We start from the raw sequence: 12,782 nt of genomic DNA on the forward strand, positions 1-12,782 counted from the left end.
TCATGCAGGAGAAGGGAAGATTCCTTCAGGATAGGGTGGTGGTGCAGATAGTTGGGATTTGGAGCAGAGAAACCAAGTCCATGGTGGAGTTCTTCCATGAGTAGGTGCAGAGATCTTCCAGATTCTAGGGACATGCTTGACTATAAAACTTTAGGCCTGGGTATGTTAGCTTCAGTTTCAGGACACTTTCTGTTTCTGGTTAGGGTAGTTAATGTTGGTCACAGCAGTCGATCAGAGTGGTGATACACCAACATGGCAGTTCATAGCTATGGGCTTCTGTAGCCAGTACACACAGTCCTGGACATAGAATGGTTCCACTTTACAATGGTGCAAAAGCTGTACACGTTCAATAGGAACTCTACTTCAAACTTTGAATTTTGATCTTCTCCCAGTCTAGTGATATGCATGATACTCTCTTCTAATACTGGACAGGGGTAAAGAACCCACAGCTCCCAGTCAGCCACAGGATCATGATGGTAAACAGCTGATATGCTGACAACCATTCTGTACCCATACAGACATTCTGTCTTTCAGTACTGTATTCAATAAATTACATGAGATATTCACTATTTTATTATAAAATATTCTTTGTGTTAGATGATTCTGCCCAGCTGTGTTCTGAGCACATTTAAGGTAGGCAAGGCTAAGCTATGATGTTTGCTAAGTTAGATATATTAAATGCATTTTCAACTTACAATATTTTCAACTAAATGATGAGTTTGTCAGGATGTAATCCCACTGTAAGTTGAGAAAGACCTGTATATGTTCCATTAAGCGGACCTCCTTGATGAGCTATTCCACCTCTGGGCTTCTAGAGGAAAGCATCTGTCTGCAGTCCATTCTACTTCCAAGCTCCACTGAAACTGTGTTCTTAAAGGTCACCATCAACTCCATACCATAAAATGTTAGTCTTTGTTTTAAGTAACTTAGGTGAATTTGACACTCCTAACCACCTCTTGGCTCTGTCCTTTAGCTCCTTTGACACCATGCTGCCCTGTTTGTCATCCTGAGTCTCTGCTCCTTCTCACCTTTTTCTACTTGCTCATTCTCTTCTAGTTGAGCTTTAAAACCAACATGCCTAAGGTACAGTTCTAGGCATCTTTCCCTCAATATTCTTTCCCTAATTGCATCCACATACCTGGATTTTATTACCCTCTATTCATTAATGACTACATTCCCCCTCCCCCAGCAAACCCCTCCATTTATACAGCTTCTTGCTCCACATATTTGTTGTGATGATTCACAGGGAGTGGTATGCTAGAGCAAGCTCCTTCTGGATCGCCAGAGCCTGTTGCTAAGTTTCCAGAATTTTTTGGAGCTGCTTGTTAAACCATTGGTAGCTTGAAATCAGATATGATGGAAGCACCTATAGCATGAAAGTCAGGAAATGCTACAAATCCCCATCCATTTCCTTTCCTCCTGAGAAATGTTTTACCATGCACCACTGCCATAGGCACCTTTAATTTAGCATTTCAGTCCTGCTCTACCAGTATTCTTCCCTCATCTCAAACCTGGTTCTGTTCCAGCATTTCCTCCCAGAATAGTGAGGGAAACCACCATCCACCGAGTTTCTTCAGTTGAAACTTTAGGGACAACTTGGATATCATTCTCCCTAATTTCTTTTCCACCCATTTCTCTGACTTATTTTTTTAATCCATTTCTATTGAGATATAATTTACATGTACTGAAATGTGGCCATTTTAACTATATAGTTTGATGAGTTTTTGACAATTGTGTATACATATGAAACATCATCTCTATCAAAATAGAGACTATTTCTTTTTTTTAAATTTTTTTTAAAGATTGTATTTGTTTATTTGACAGAGAGAGAGTGAGAGAACACAAGCAGGGGGGAGCTGCAGAGGGAGAGGGAGAAGCAGGCTCCCTGCCGAGGGTCCCAGGATCACGACCAGAGCCAAAGGCAGACGCTTAACCGACTGAGCCACCCAGGTGCCCAAGATATAGACTATTTCCACAAGCAAATCCGTTCCTTCATCCTTCTTCATAGCCAATTATCCCCACAACTGACGTCAGGTAACCACTGATCTGCTCATAGATTAGTTTTACCTATTCCAAACTTTTCCGGGAATGGAACGTCATACATCTATACTCTTTTGTGTCTGGCTCCTTTTACTCAGTGTCATGTTTTTTACATTTATCTGTGTTGTTACATCTCTCTGCAATTTTTCCTTTTCATTTGAGTAGTATTTTACCATATGTATGTATCACAATTTGTTTATCCCTTCTTTGACTGGTGTATATCTAGATTGTTACCAGTTTGTATCTAGTATAAATAAAGATTCTATAAAGATTTGCATACAAGCATTTTTATGAGAACATGTTTTCATTTCTCTTGGATTTGTAGATGTTGTAGGACTTTTGTAGGAAGGCAGGATCCAAACAGTGATGCTAGTAGTTCTTTTAATTTTGTTGTCTAGTGGCAGAATAATATATTATTGCTTTCTTTATTTTCTGAAAGACATTGTGTAGGATTGTTACTATTTCTTCCTTAGATGTTTGAAAGAATTCACCAGAGAAGCTATCTGGGCTGGGATTTTTCTTTGTTGAATGTTTTTAATAAGAAATCTAATTTTTTTTTTTTAAGTAGATTTAGGACTGTTTAGAATTTTTATTTCCTCAAGTCAGTTTTGACATTTTTTTCAAAACCTTCTTTTATTTCATATCAGACATTGGATTTTTTGGAATAAAGTTGTTCATAATAACTCTTATTATCCTTTTAGTAACTGTAGAATCTGGAATAATGTCCCCTCTTTCCTTCTTCACATGGATCATTTGGTCTTCTCCCTTGTTTTTCTTGATGAAGTTAGATAGAAGTTACTAGTTTTATTGAAATGTTGGTCACAGAAGCCAATCAAGATGGTGACACACTGAGTGGCAGGTCATTGCTGCGGGCCTCTACAGCCGGTATACATTCCCCTGGGCAGACCTCCTTTGTGAGTTGCTCTCATCTCCGGGCTTCTAGACGAAGATGTCTGCTTGCAGCTCAGGACCTAATGTTTACAGAGTTAGCTTTTACTTTCATTGATTTTCTCCATTATTTGTGCATTCTCTATTTGACTAATTTTTGCCCTTATTTCTATTATTTTGTTATTTCACTTACTTTAGGTTTGTCACCTCTTTTTGTATCTTTTTAATACAGAAGCTGAAATCACTCGTTTGATTTTTAATATTTTCTACCATAATCATTTAAAGTTACACAACTTCTTTTAGGTACTGCATTACCTGCATCCCACAGATTTTGATATGTTGTCATTTTATTTTCATTCAGTTCAAGATATTTTCAAGATTTCTTTTCTTTTTTTATTCCCAAGAGTTACTTAAAACTATGTTGTTTATTTTTTAAACACTTTTCTGTTTTAAATTCTAATTTAATTCTATATAGAGAACATACTCTATGATTTCAGTCTCTTAAGACTTACTGATTTTAATCAACTGAAGGATTCACCTTGTTTATTTTCCTGCTCCCAAGGATGACGATCCTGTGATGTTTATTGTCCAATGTCTGAAAGTGCTTTTTGTTTCATATATTTTTCCCAGTTTTCTACTCATTTCTAGTGGCAGTACACATCCTGCATCTGTTACTTTGTGATGACCCAAAGCCTCCCTGACTTACTGAATCTGGCTCACAATGATTAACTTCCTTTACTGCTCACTATCCCAAAAGTCTCAACATTCCCCCTGAGAAGTCTCCCCTGACTGCCCTCCTCCCCTGGAAACTTGGTTAGAACTCTCTTTTGTGTATGTTTTTCAGCATGCACAAACTTTCTCCTATTTTTATGTATCCCATTCTATTGTATTTTCCTGTTACATTTTTACTTACTTCTCATAAAGAATATGTATTTTATATATAAGATTGAACCATATGAAATTTCTGCTATTTGATCTTTTTTTTTTATCTGCAAAACTAACAGTTTCCCCTGGTTCAAACTAAAATGTATAAAAAACAGTATTTTTTAAAAGATTTTTATTTATTTATTTATTTGAGAGAGAGAGACAGAGATAGCGACAGAAATAGCACGCAGGAGAGGGAGAAGTAGGCTCCCCGCTGAGCAGGGAGCCCGACGCAGAGCCCAATCCCAGGACCCCAAGATCATGGCCCGATCCAAAGGCAGATGCCCAACCAACTGAGCCACCCAGGCGCCCCTAAAAACAATATTTATGCATATATAGAAGGTTGTAGGGATCTTAAAATAGCCCTGACTCTTATGAAATGTTTTTAATTTATAATAGTCCTTTCTCAGGGCTTTTGAAAGTGGCCCCACCACATTTCCTAATTCTTGTTATAAAGCTGCTGTGAGGATCAAATGAGATAATGTATGTAGAATAATTAGAAGTGTCTGGCATATGATAAGTGCTCAGCAAAGTTTAGTCGTGTTGCTGTTCCATTGGTGTTGTTTAGCTGCTGCTTGTCAGTTGGGCCTTGTCTCTGCTCGATGCTAGGCAGGTGACTCAGGGAGCTGCTCACCCTGTAATGTCCCTGCCTCATGGCGGCCCCTTAGAACCCTGTCTCAGTTTTTCCTCAGTTCTCTGCTTTTAGTTAATGCCCAGAAAAGGGGATCCCTTCTTTTGTGACAGGGACTAGGTTCCCTGGGCTTCAAGTTGGTTGGGAAAATCCTTATACTTGATCTCTTCATCTCTCCAGGAAGTTTCTCAGGTCCCTAAAACCAGCTTCTTGACCAGCCTTTCTCATTCCTGAGGTGGAAAAGGGGCTGGATCTCAAGTCCATTCAGTAGCCCTTTTAGTGTTTTATTTATTTGTTTATTTGTTTGTTTATATTATTCTTATTTTTTTTTATTTCTTCAGCAATGTTTGTCTTGCTTGGCCAGGGTTTCCTTTTTTTTTTTTTTTTTTAAGATTTTATTTATTTATTTGACAGAGAAAGACACAGTGAGAGAGGGAACACAAGCAGGGGGAGTGGGGGAGGGAGAAGCAGGTTTCCCACCGAGCAGGGAGCCTGATGGGGGCTTGATCCCAGGACCCTGGGACCATGACCTGAGCCGAAGGTAGACGCTTAATGACTGAGCCACCCAGGCGCCCCTTGGCCAGAGTTTCTTGACCGAGTTCTGGACTAGAGTATCCTGGAAGTAAGATGTTACTGATGGCAGGAGCTGCTATACATGGGACATGGTGTTTCTATAGCTTCCCCTGTCAGAAGCTCCCAGGAGACTGTGGCACCAGTCCTCCCTTTCAACCATCAGCTTAACCAAAGTGAAGAAGGCCCTTGTCTAGAAGTCTTAAAATCTGGCTCCTATCTACCACTTGCTGAGTGACTTGACCAAATGCTATTTGCTCTTTAGACCCCAGTTCTTTCAGCTGTGCAAGGGCCTGTTAATTCACAGGTTCTGTGACCTGTTCGAGTTTTTTTGAAATGCATTTTGGGGATTTCTATACAGAAGAAATTGGAGGAATTCTTTTTCTGAACTACATCTTTCTTGGACAATGCAAGTCAATAGTTTATTAGCTAAAGCTTTTGACCTTTCTTAAATGGAGGTTTAATTTATTATCTAGGAAAGAGCCCTGTGCCCTCAGCGTTAAGGACACAGAATGAACCTCAATACCAGAAGGACTCACCTTTGTGTCTCCCTCAACCATGCGAGCGAACACGTCAGCTCCTACTTTGAAGGTACCATTTCTCAAATAATAATATGGGGGATAATGATACTTGGCCACCTACCCACATCAGAATATTGTCACTACACATTACTTAAAAGGCACTCTAAAATAGTGCTTCTCCTGGGATAACTAAAGTGGAAAATGGCAGTAATCACAAGTACATATACCTCTGTGGGCTGCATTAGCCATGGTCCCTTGGAAATAGTGGGGGCTGCTTAGCTGATAGGGAAATTGTAGGCAAGTGGGCTCAGGTTCTGTGAGGAGCAATTACAGCCCAGAATACAGAGCAATTGTAGGAGGAAGCTGACAGCTGTAATTGAAGAGCATAATATGATAAGTCAATGGAGTGAAAAGGAGAGAGAAGAGTGAAATCCACAAAAGCAGGATAGCAATGAAATTCATGTGTTTGATCATTTTTTGTGTCTTGTTTCTCTATCTAAAGAGAAGGACTCCATAGAAAGTAGGCCAGAATTTAATCCTAATCTTGCCATTTACTAATGGTACCATCTTGAGCAAATCATCCTCTCTCAGGCTTAATCCCTACCTCTGTGGAAACGAGGGTGGTAATGTTTTGCAAAATTGTTGCAAGGAGTAAATGAATCGCATATGTAAAAGCAGCTGGTGATAACACTTCAAGACCGCAAATATACATTCTGAGTTCTGATCATGCACCAGGCACTGTACTAGCCATAGAAGAGATGCAGGTAGAAATGAGATAGTGCCTGCCCTTCAGGGAAAAAGAGGCTCTGGATGAGAGACACACATACATAACTATTCGGGAGCAGAAGGTAAACTACTGTTTTACCATAAGAGAAACCAACTCATTTCAAAATATTTCTTTCAGGCATTTTAAAGATCTGTCAGCTCCTCTTTTACTCTTGATAAAGATCATGTGCATAATTAAGTGAAAGTGGATATATCTGAATATTTTTTCTCTATCAAAAGCGTCCTACATGAGTTAATTCTTTAATAATCATGATCACAACCACAAACCACTGTATTTATAATGCCTTCCGAGACTCTGAGGATCTGTAGATATCCCTATTTAAAAATTCAGTAATTAAAATGAATTGTCAAGTAAAGCCAATGTTCTCAATTGTGTCATTGCTTAAGCACTAGTCATCTAAAAGGAGAGTCGGAGGTCCCTGGAATGCTCAGTCAGTTGAGCGTCTGACTTTGGCTCAGGTCATGATCTTGGAGTCCTGGGATTGGGCCCCGTGTCAGACTCCCCACTCAGCGGGGAGTCTGCTTGTCCCTCTGCCCCTCTCCCTGCTTGTACTCTTGCTCTTTCTCTCTTAAATAAATAAATAAAATCTTTATAAAAAATAAAATAAAAATAAAATAAAAGGAGCGTTAGTTCCAAGAAAATCCAGATCTGATTTGAGCATCTAAGGAACATGTCATTGAGGGTTCTGCCTGGCTGGGCCCTGGCCACTTACTGAACCTGAGACTCAGGGCAGAAGGTAAGTGCCTCCAAACAGGTGTGACCCTCAAATTCCCAGCCAGAGATAAATTATTTCTAAGACCCTGATGCAGCCCAAAGTGCTGCTCCATGTTCTACTTCCTTCATCCCAACGTTTGCCATTTGCTGTGCTTTCCTGCCTCAAGCCACATTCAGCTGCCACAAGTCATTCCCAGGTCAAATCCTGCTAATTGACTAGGTTCCTGTCTTTGTGAAAGCAGTGGGGCATACACAGACTACAATAGAGATAACAAAGTAAAGGAAAAGGATATTACCCATAGGGCATCAGGAGAGAAAGCTGCTTGGCGGAGGTAGAATTGGAGATGGGCTTTGAAGAAATGTTTTGATTTCAGATGATGCAAATGACAAGGAGTGAAGGTTCTCCAGTAATTTCTCTGGACCCAGAGCTATAAGTGCAGTGAGGCCCTCCTCCCTAGTCCTTCCCAGATGGAAGAAGTTCTACTCCTGTTTTGCTCTCCAAGGAACTCTCTGCTTCCCATCACCCAGGGAGAGGGCTTTGGCTCTTTCTTTGTTTCTGAAGGAGACCAAGATATAGACAAGGTGTCCATAGAATGCAGCAGGCTAGTGTCTGACCTACTACTTTGAAGTCCATATCTTTCCCTACTCACCCCAAATCTATTCCATGCCTGAAAGTTCTCTGCTAGAGAGATATTTCTTTGAATTTCAAAAGCCTTTCTGTATTCTACAGAACACATAGCTGGTGTTCAAAAGTATTTAAGAAATAAATATACAGATGAATCCTTCGTAGAAGAGCACACCTTAAACCTTTGCCAGCTAATACTTTCTTGAAATTAATTCACAAATAGCTGAAAATAAGGTCATATGGGAACAAAAAATAAGGATAATTCATTTTGGAGAGTAGGTTGCAGTTTCTAAAAAACTTCCACACTCATTGTTTTATTTGATTGACATAACAACTCTATATTATATTAGCTTTTGCTACCTAAGAAACCACTCCAAATCTTAGTGGCTTAAAAAACACAATCAATTATTCTCACAGAGTGGGACTCATTTGGGTGGTTTTGCTCATCTTAGCTGGGTTTGCTCATGGGTATAGGAGTTAACCGATGTAGGATGTCAAGTGATGTAGGATGACTCATCTGGGACAAGTTGGCTCTGCTCCACCTTCTGGGACCAGTGAGCTAGCCTAAGCATGATCTACTGGTGGTAATGGAGGAAGCCCACCAGAAAGCAAGTACAAGCACAAGGGCCTCTTGAGAGCTAAGCTCAGAACTGTTGTGCTGTCATTTCTATTTTATTTTATTGGCCCAAGCATATTATATGGCTGCACTCAGAGTCATGGTGTAGGGAAATAGCCTCTTCCCTTTTGCGGGAGGTCACATGGCAAAAGGCATGGTTATGGGAGCAGATAAAAAAATTAGGAAACTTAGTGAAATCTATTATAAACACAATGTGGTTTAAGGGCAAGCATTACTATCATTATGCTCATTCTATGTGCAAAGAACCTGAATCTCAGAGAAGTGAAGTGATTTTTTCCATGGAGTAGAGCTGGGTCTTTTGACACCGAATGCCATTCACTTCTATTGCACCACAGAAGATTTGCCTAGGAACCCATGTGCTGAAGTTAGATGGAGGGGATTCTAGAAGAAGAAATGACCCTTGAGAGACTGAATACTGTCAACGGTCAGAGGCCAGACCATATAAATGAAAACAGAACTCTGACCCACAACCTCTGCAAAACCAGTCCAGGAAGCCAAACCACAACTTCTGCAAAATTGACCCCAAACAGTCAGGACCTGCCCAATAACTGCTAGCCACCCTAATCCTCCTACTTCTGCTTTGGAACTAATCAGAGAAAGCCAAATATGCTCCCCTAAATAATCACATAGGATGCCCCTGTTCTAGTTAGTCTTCCTTCAGCTCCCCATGCAAAAAATCTCCAATTTGGGGCATACTTGAAGCCTCCCGTTCGCTCACTCTAAAGCTTTCAGACTCTGTTGCCTGCCTTTGAGTCTCTGCCAAAAGTGTGGTGGTAGCTGACTCCTTTGCTAAAGCAAGCTCTAAATAACAGCCTTTGCTTTTCCTCATTGGAATGGTCTTTAGTTATTTACACATCCTGCCACCTAGAGACCAAACAGGAGACTTTTTAGACCCTGCCAGGGAGGTCAGGGGGATGGAGACTGGGCCCAAAATATTCACTTTAGATGTCCCAATTTTTCTCCAACATTGGGCAACCTTCTTGACTCTAGGAAGTGCTTGAAGTCTTTATTTTAATAGTGTTGTTTTATTCTTGTATCCTTTTCCTGCAATAAGCCATAGGTTTTAAGCATTGGCATTTTGGGTCCTATGAGTCCTCTTAAACAATCAAACACTGAATAAACACAAAATTGGAACCAACCCATATGTCTGTCAACTGCTGAATAAGTAAGAAAATGTGGTACATCCATACAATGGAATACTTTTCAGCAATTACACACTAAACAAAAAAAGCAAGACACAACAAACCGCATATCACATGCTTCCACTTATATGACACTTTTAGAAAAGGCAAGCTTCTAGAGACAAAAAGCAGATCAGTGGTTGCTAGGGACTAGCTGTGGGAGTGGGAATTGACCACAATCTGGCATGAAGGACCTTTTTAGGAAATACTCCCTCATTTAGAACATGTGGAAACGTTCTAAAATGGATTGCTGTGATGGTTGCACAACTATGTACATTTACTAGAAACCACTTAACTATGAATTTATAATAGGTGAATTTTATGGTATGTGTTTTATACCTCAATAAATCTGTTTAAAAAGAAAGCATTTTGAAAAACAATGTGCCTCAGAAGAGAATAAATATATAGTGTTGATGAAAGGAAATATTGTCAGGAGAATTGCCAAGGACCCAATGTTTGCTGTAACATTAGTTGCTCCACTCTATGGAAGCTGGATACTCAAAATGCACTCCTTGAATATAATCCCACTATGACTGGAGTCTGACCTTATCAGGAGCCTTCTGCTTGATCCATTGTTCTTACCTTTGCTGGCTTTTAGCACGCAGAATGTCAACGCTGGTAGGCATGGCAGGTACCTGGGCTTTGGAGTCGGACAGACATGAGTTTGAACTCTGGTTCTGTCATGTATCAGCTGTGTGACATTGGGCATATAATTTGGCTTCTCCAATCTTTGATTACCCTCACATATAAATTGGGACTAATAATTCATATCTCATGAGGTAGTTGTGAAGATAATATGAATTGGTGCATAACAAACTACCCAAAACTCAATGGGTAAAAACAATCATTTGATTACATCTAGTGATTCTGTGGGTCAGAAATTCTGGAAGGGTTTGTTTGGGTGGTCTGTATCTGATCCACATGGTATTAGTGGGGGCACCTGGGCTGGGGGAATCTACTGCCAAGATGTTTTCTTCACTCACATGCTTGGTGCCTCCCTGATCATGTGTCATCTAATCTGTTAGGGCCTTTCCATGAGATTTGAGCTTCTCACAACATGGTGGTCTTAGGTAGTTGTGCTTACACAATGGCTGACTTCTCAATAGTCAGGAAGCAGAAGCTGCCAGGCAAGTTGGGGCACTACCTGGAATGGCAGAGCATCACTTTCACTGAATGTTATTGGTCAAAGCAGCCCCAGGACCCATCCACCCCGACACAGGTAGGTGGGGGTGGGTTAGAAAGTTACATTTATTTTTTTAAAGATTTATTATTTATTTATTTATTTATTTGACAGAAAGAGAGAGACAGTGAGAGCCGGAACACAAGCAGGAGAGTGGGAGAGGGAGAAGTAGGTTTCCCGCGGAGCAGGGAGCCCCATGCGGGGCTCAATCCCAGGATGCTGGGATCATGACCTGAGCCGAAGGCAGACACTTAACGACTGAGCCACCCAGACACCCCAGAAAGTTACATTTTCACCTGAGTGCATGGATTGGGAGATACTATATAGACATACTGAAAATACAATCTACCACAGAGTTAATGACCACATAGTGCAGGGTTTGACAAGCCTTTACTGTAAGGACCAGATAGTAAATACATTAGACTCTATAAGCCATGTGGTCTCTGTCATGATTACTTAACTCTGGTCTTGTAGCACAAAGGTAGTCATAGACAATATGTCATAGACAAATTCTAAATGAAGAGTTGTAGCTGTTTTCTAATAAAGTTTTATTTACAAAACAGGGGAGGCCAGATTGGTCCATGGGCTATAGTTTGTGACCTCTGATGCAATTCATAACATATAATAAGTGGTCAGTAATAGTAGAAATTATTATTGTCCTTGTTATTAAGAGACTTTAGAAGGCCCCTAATCCACTCTTTACCTCTCCTTCTATTTATAATGTAACCTGACTTAGCCAACACTCATAGTTTGGTCTCTCTGTCCACCTAGACGCTCCCTCTTTTCACTTTCCTCCATAACTGGCACCTACACTTCAGGTTCCAGTAAACACGACCCCCACACACACACCCCACCTTAACATCAGCCCTCCCTCTCACTGCTGGAGCCATGCTGGGGCCTGGGCTTATACAATATGGTCAGGCTCTCTTTAAGAAGGAGAATACAGAATTGAAGCACAAGTGAATCTTTATCTAGAATGAAAAAAATATCACAATAAATACATTTTAAAATGCTGAAAAATCCACAAAATCCAGAAAAATGACATACACTGACATCTGTCATACTTTTCCCTAAAATCTGATCAAGTTTTTATTTGATTTTGTAATATCATTCATTATAGAGGGACTAGAAAGATAATACAGTTTTCTTCTACCATGGTTAATCAATTTTTTAAAGACATTATTGATAGTTTAAAGCAAGTTAGGAAAGTTCCTTTATGCCTTACAACTCTTTATTAATAATGCCATCCAAAGTTTCAGGATTCTTGTCAAACAAGGGAACTTCTATCAAGTTTTTTTCTTGTGGGAGCAGGAGTTTTCAGGGCATTTCAGGTTTCTTTGTATAGTGACTCATCTTAAGTACTCTGAATCAAGCCACTCATTAATGAGCTTGCTGTTGATGTCCTTGGTATGGTGTATATTATTAGTTTTTTATTATCCTTCATTGATATTATCGTTCCAGGTCAGTTCTACAGAATATTTTAAAAATTTCTAATGTGTTTACATGATTCACATCACTTTGTTGATTGGATTATCAAACAATCCAAGAGTTATTTACTAATTTTATTAGAAAGTTGTCTCTTTCTCTTAATGAATTATTGTCTTCGGTGATTTTTGGTTTTGTTACAATTTGCCTCTCAAGATCAGAAAGTTTCTATCCATTCCCTCGCTTGTGTTGATCCCCATTGTCCTGTGTTCCATTAGTTTTTTAAAAACTCCCTGAATTTTTATTATGAAAGGTTTTAAACATGCAAAATAATTGTTAAATGGTACAATAAATATCCACTAATTTTCATCTGAATTGTCTTTCAATTCTTCAAAAAATAAATTTTTAAAGGCTAAAACAAGGTATCCTTCATGTATGTTCAAATCAGAAAGCAACAAATTCTCACTTGAAATGTTCTGATGTCTTTTCAAATGGCAGCTAAAATGGTTTATTTGAACATTACCAACTTTCTGCATAAAATTGTGCATCTTATTTATGTTCAGATATGTGAAATACATAAATGTGTCCCACTCAAATCAGACCAAATATATCTCCAACTTCCTCATAGCTAGAGCCCCCTTGCCCCCAAAAAACCCTAC

At 39.6% G+C, this 12,782-nt stretch overlaps 1 long non-coding RNA gene across 1 annotated transcript in view; it reads left to right on the forward strand.

Moving 5' to 3' along the window:
- Positions 1 to 12,782, forward strand: part of LOC144381202 (uncharacterized) — a 142,407-nt gene that overhangs the window by 107,380 nt on the left and 22,245 nt on the right. The window contains exons 2-3 of the long non-coding RNA XR_013446077.1: positions 1,825 to 2,034; positions 5,530 to 5,644. This is a non-coding gene — a long non-coding RNA (uncharacterized LOC144381202). The remainder of the gene's footprint in view (positions 1 to 1,824; positions 2,035 to 5,529; positions 5,645 to 12,782) is intronic.

The sequence above is a fragment of the Halichoerus grypus genome, chromosome 1 (assembly GCF_964656455.1).
Source record: "Halichoerus grypus chromosome 1, mHalGry1.hap1.1, whole genome shotgun sequence".
Taxonomy (NCBI): domain Eukaryota; kingdom Metazoa; phylum Chordata; class Mammalia; order Carnivora; family Phocidae; genus Halichoerus; species Halichoerus grypus.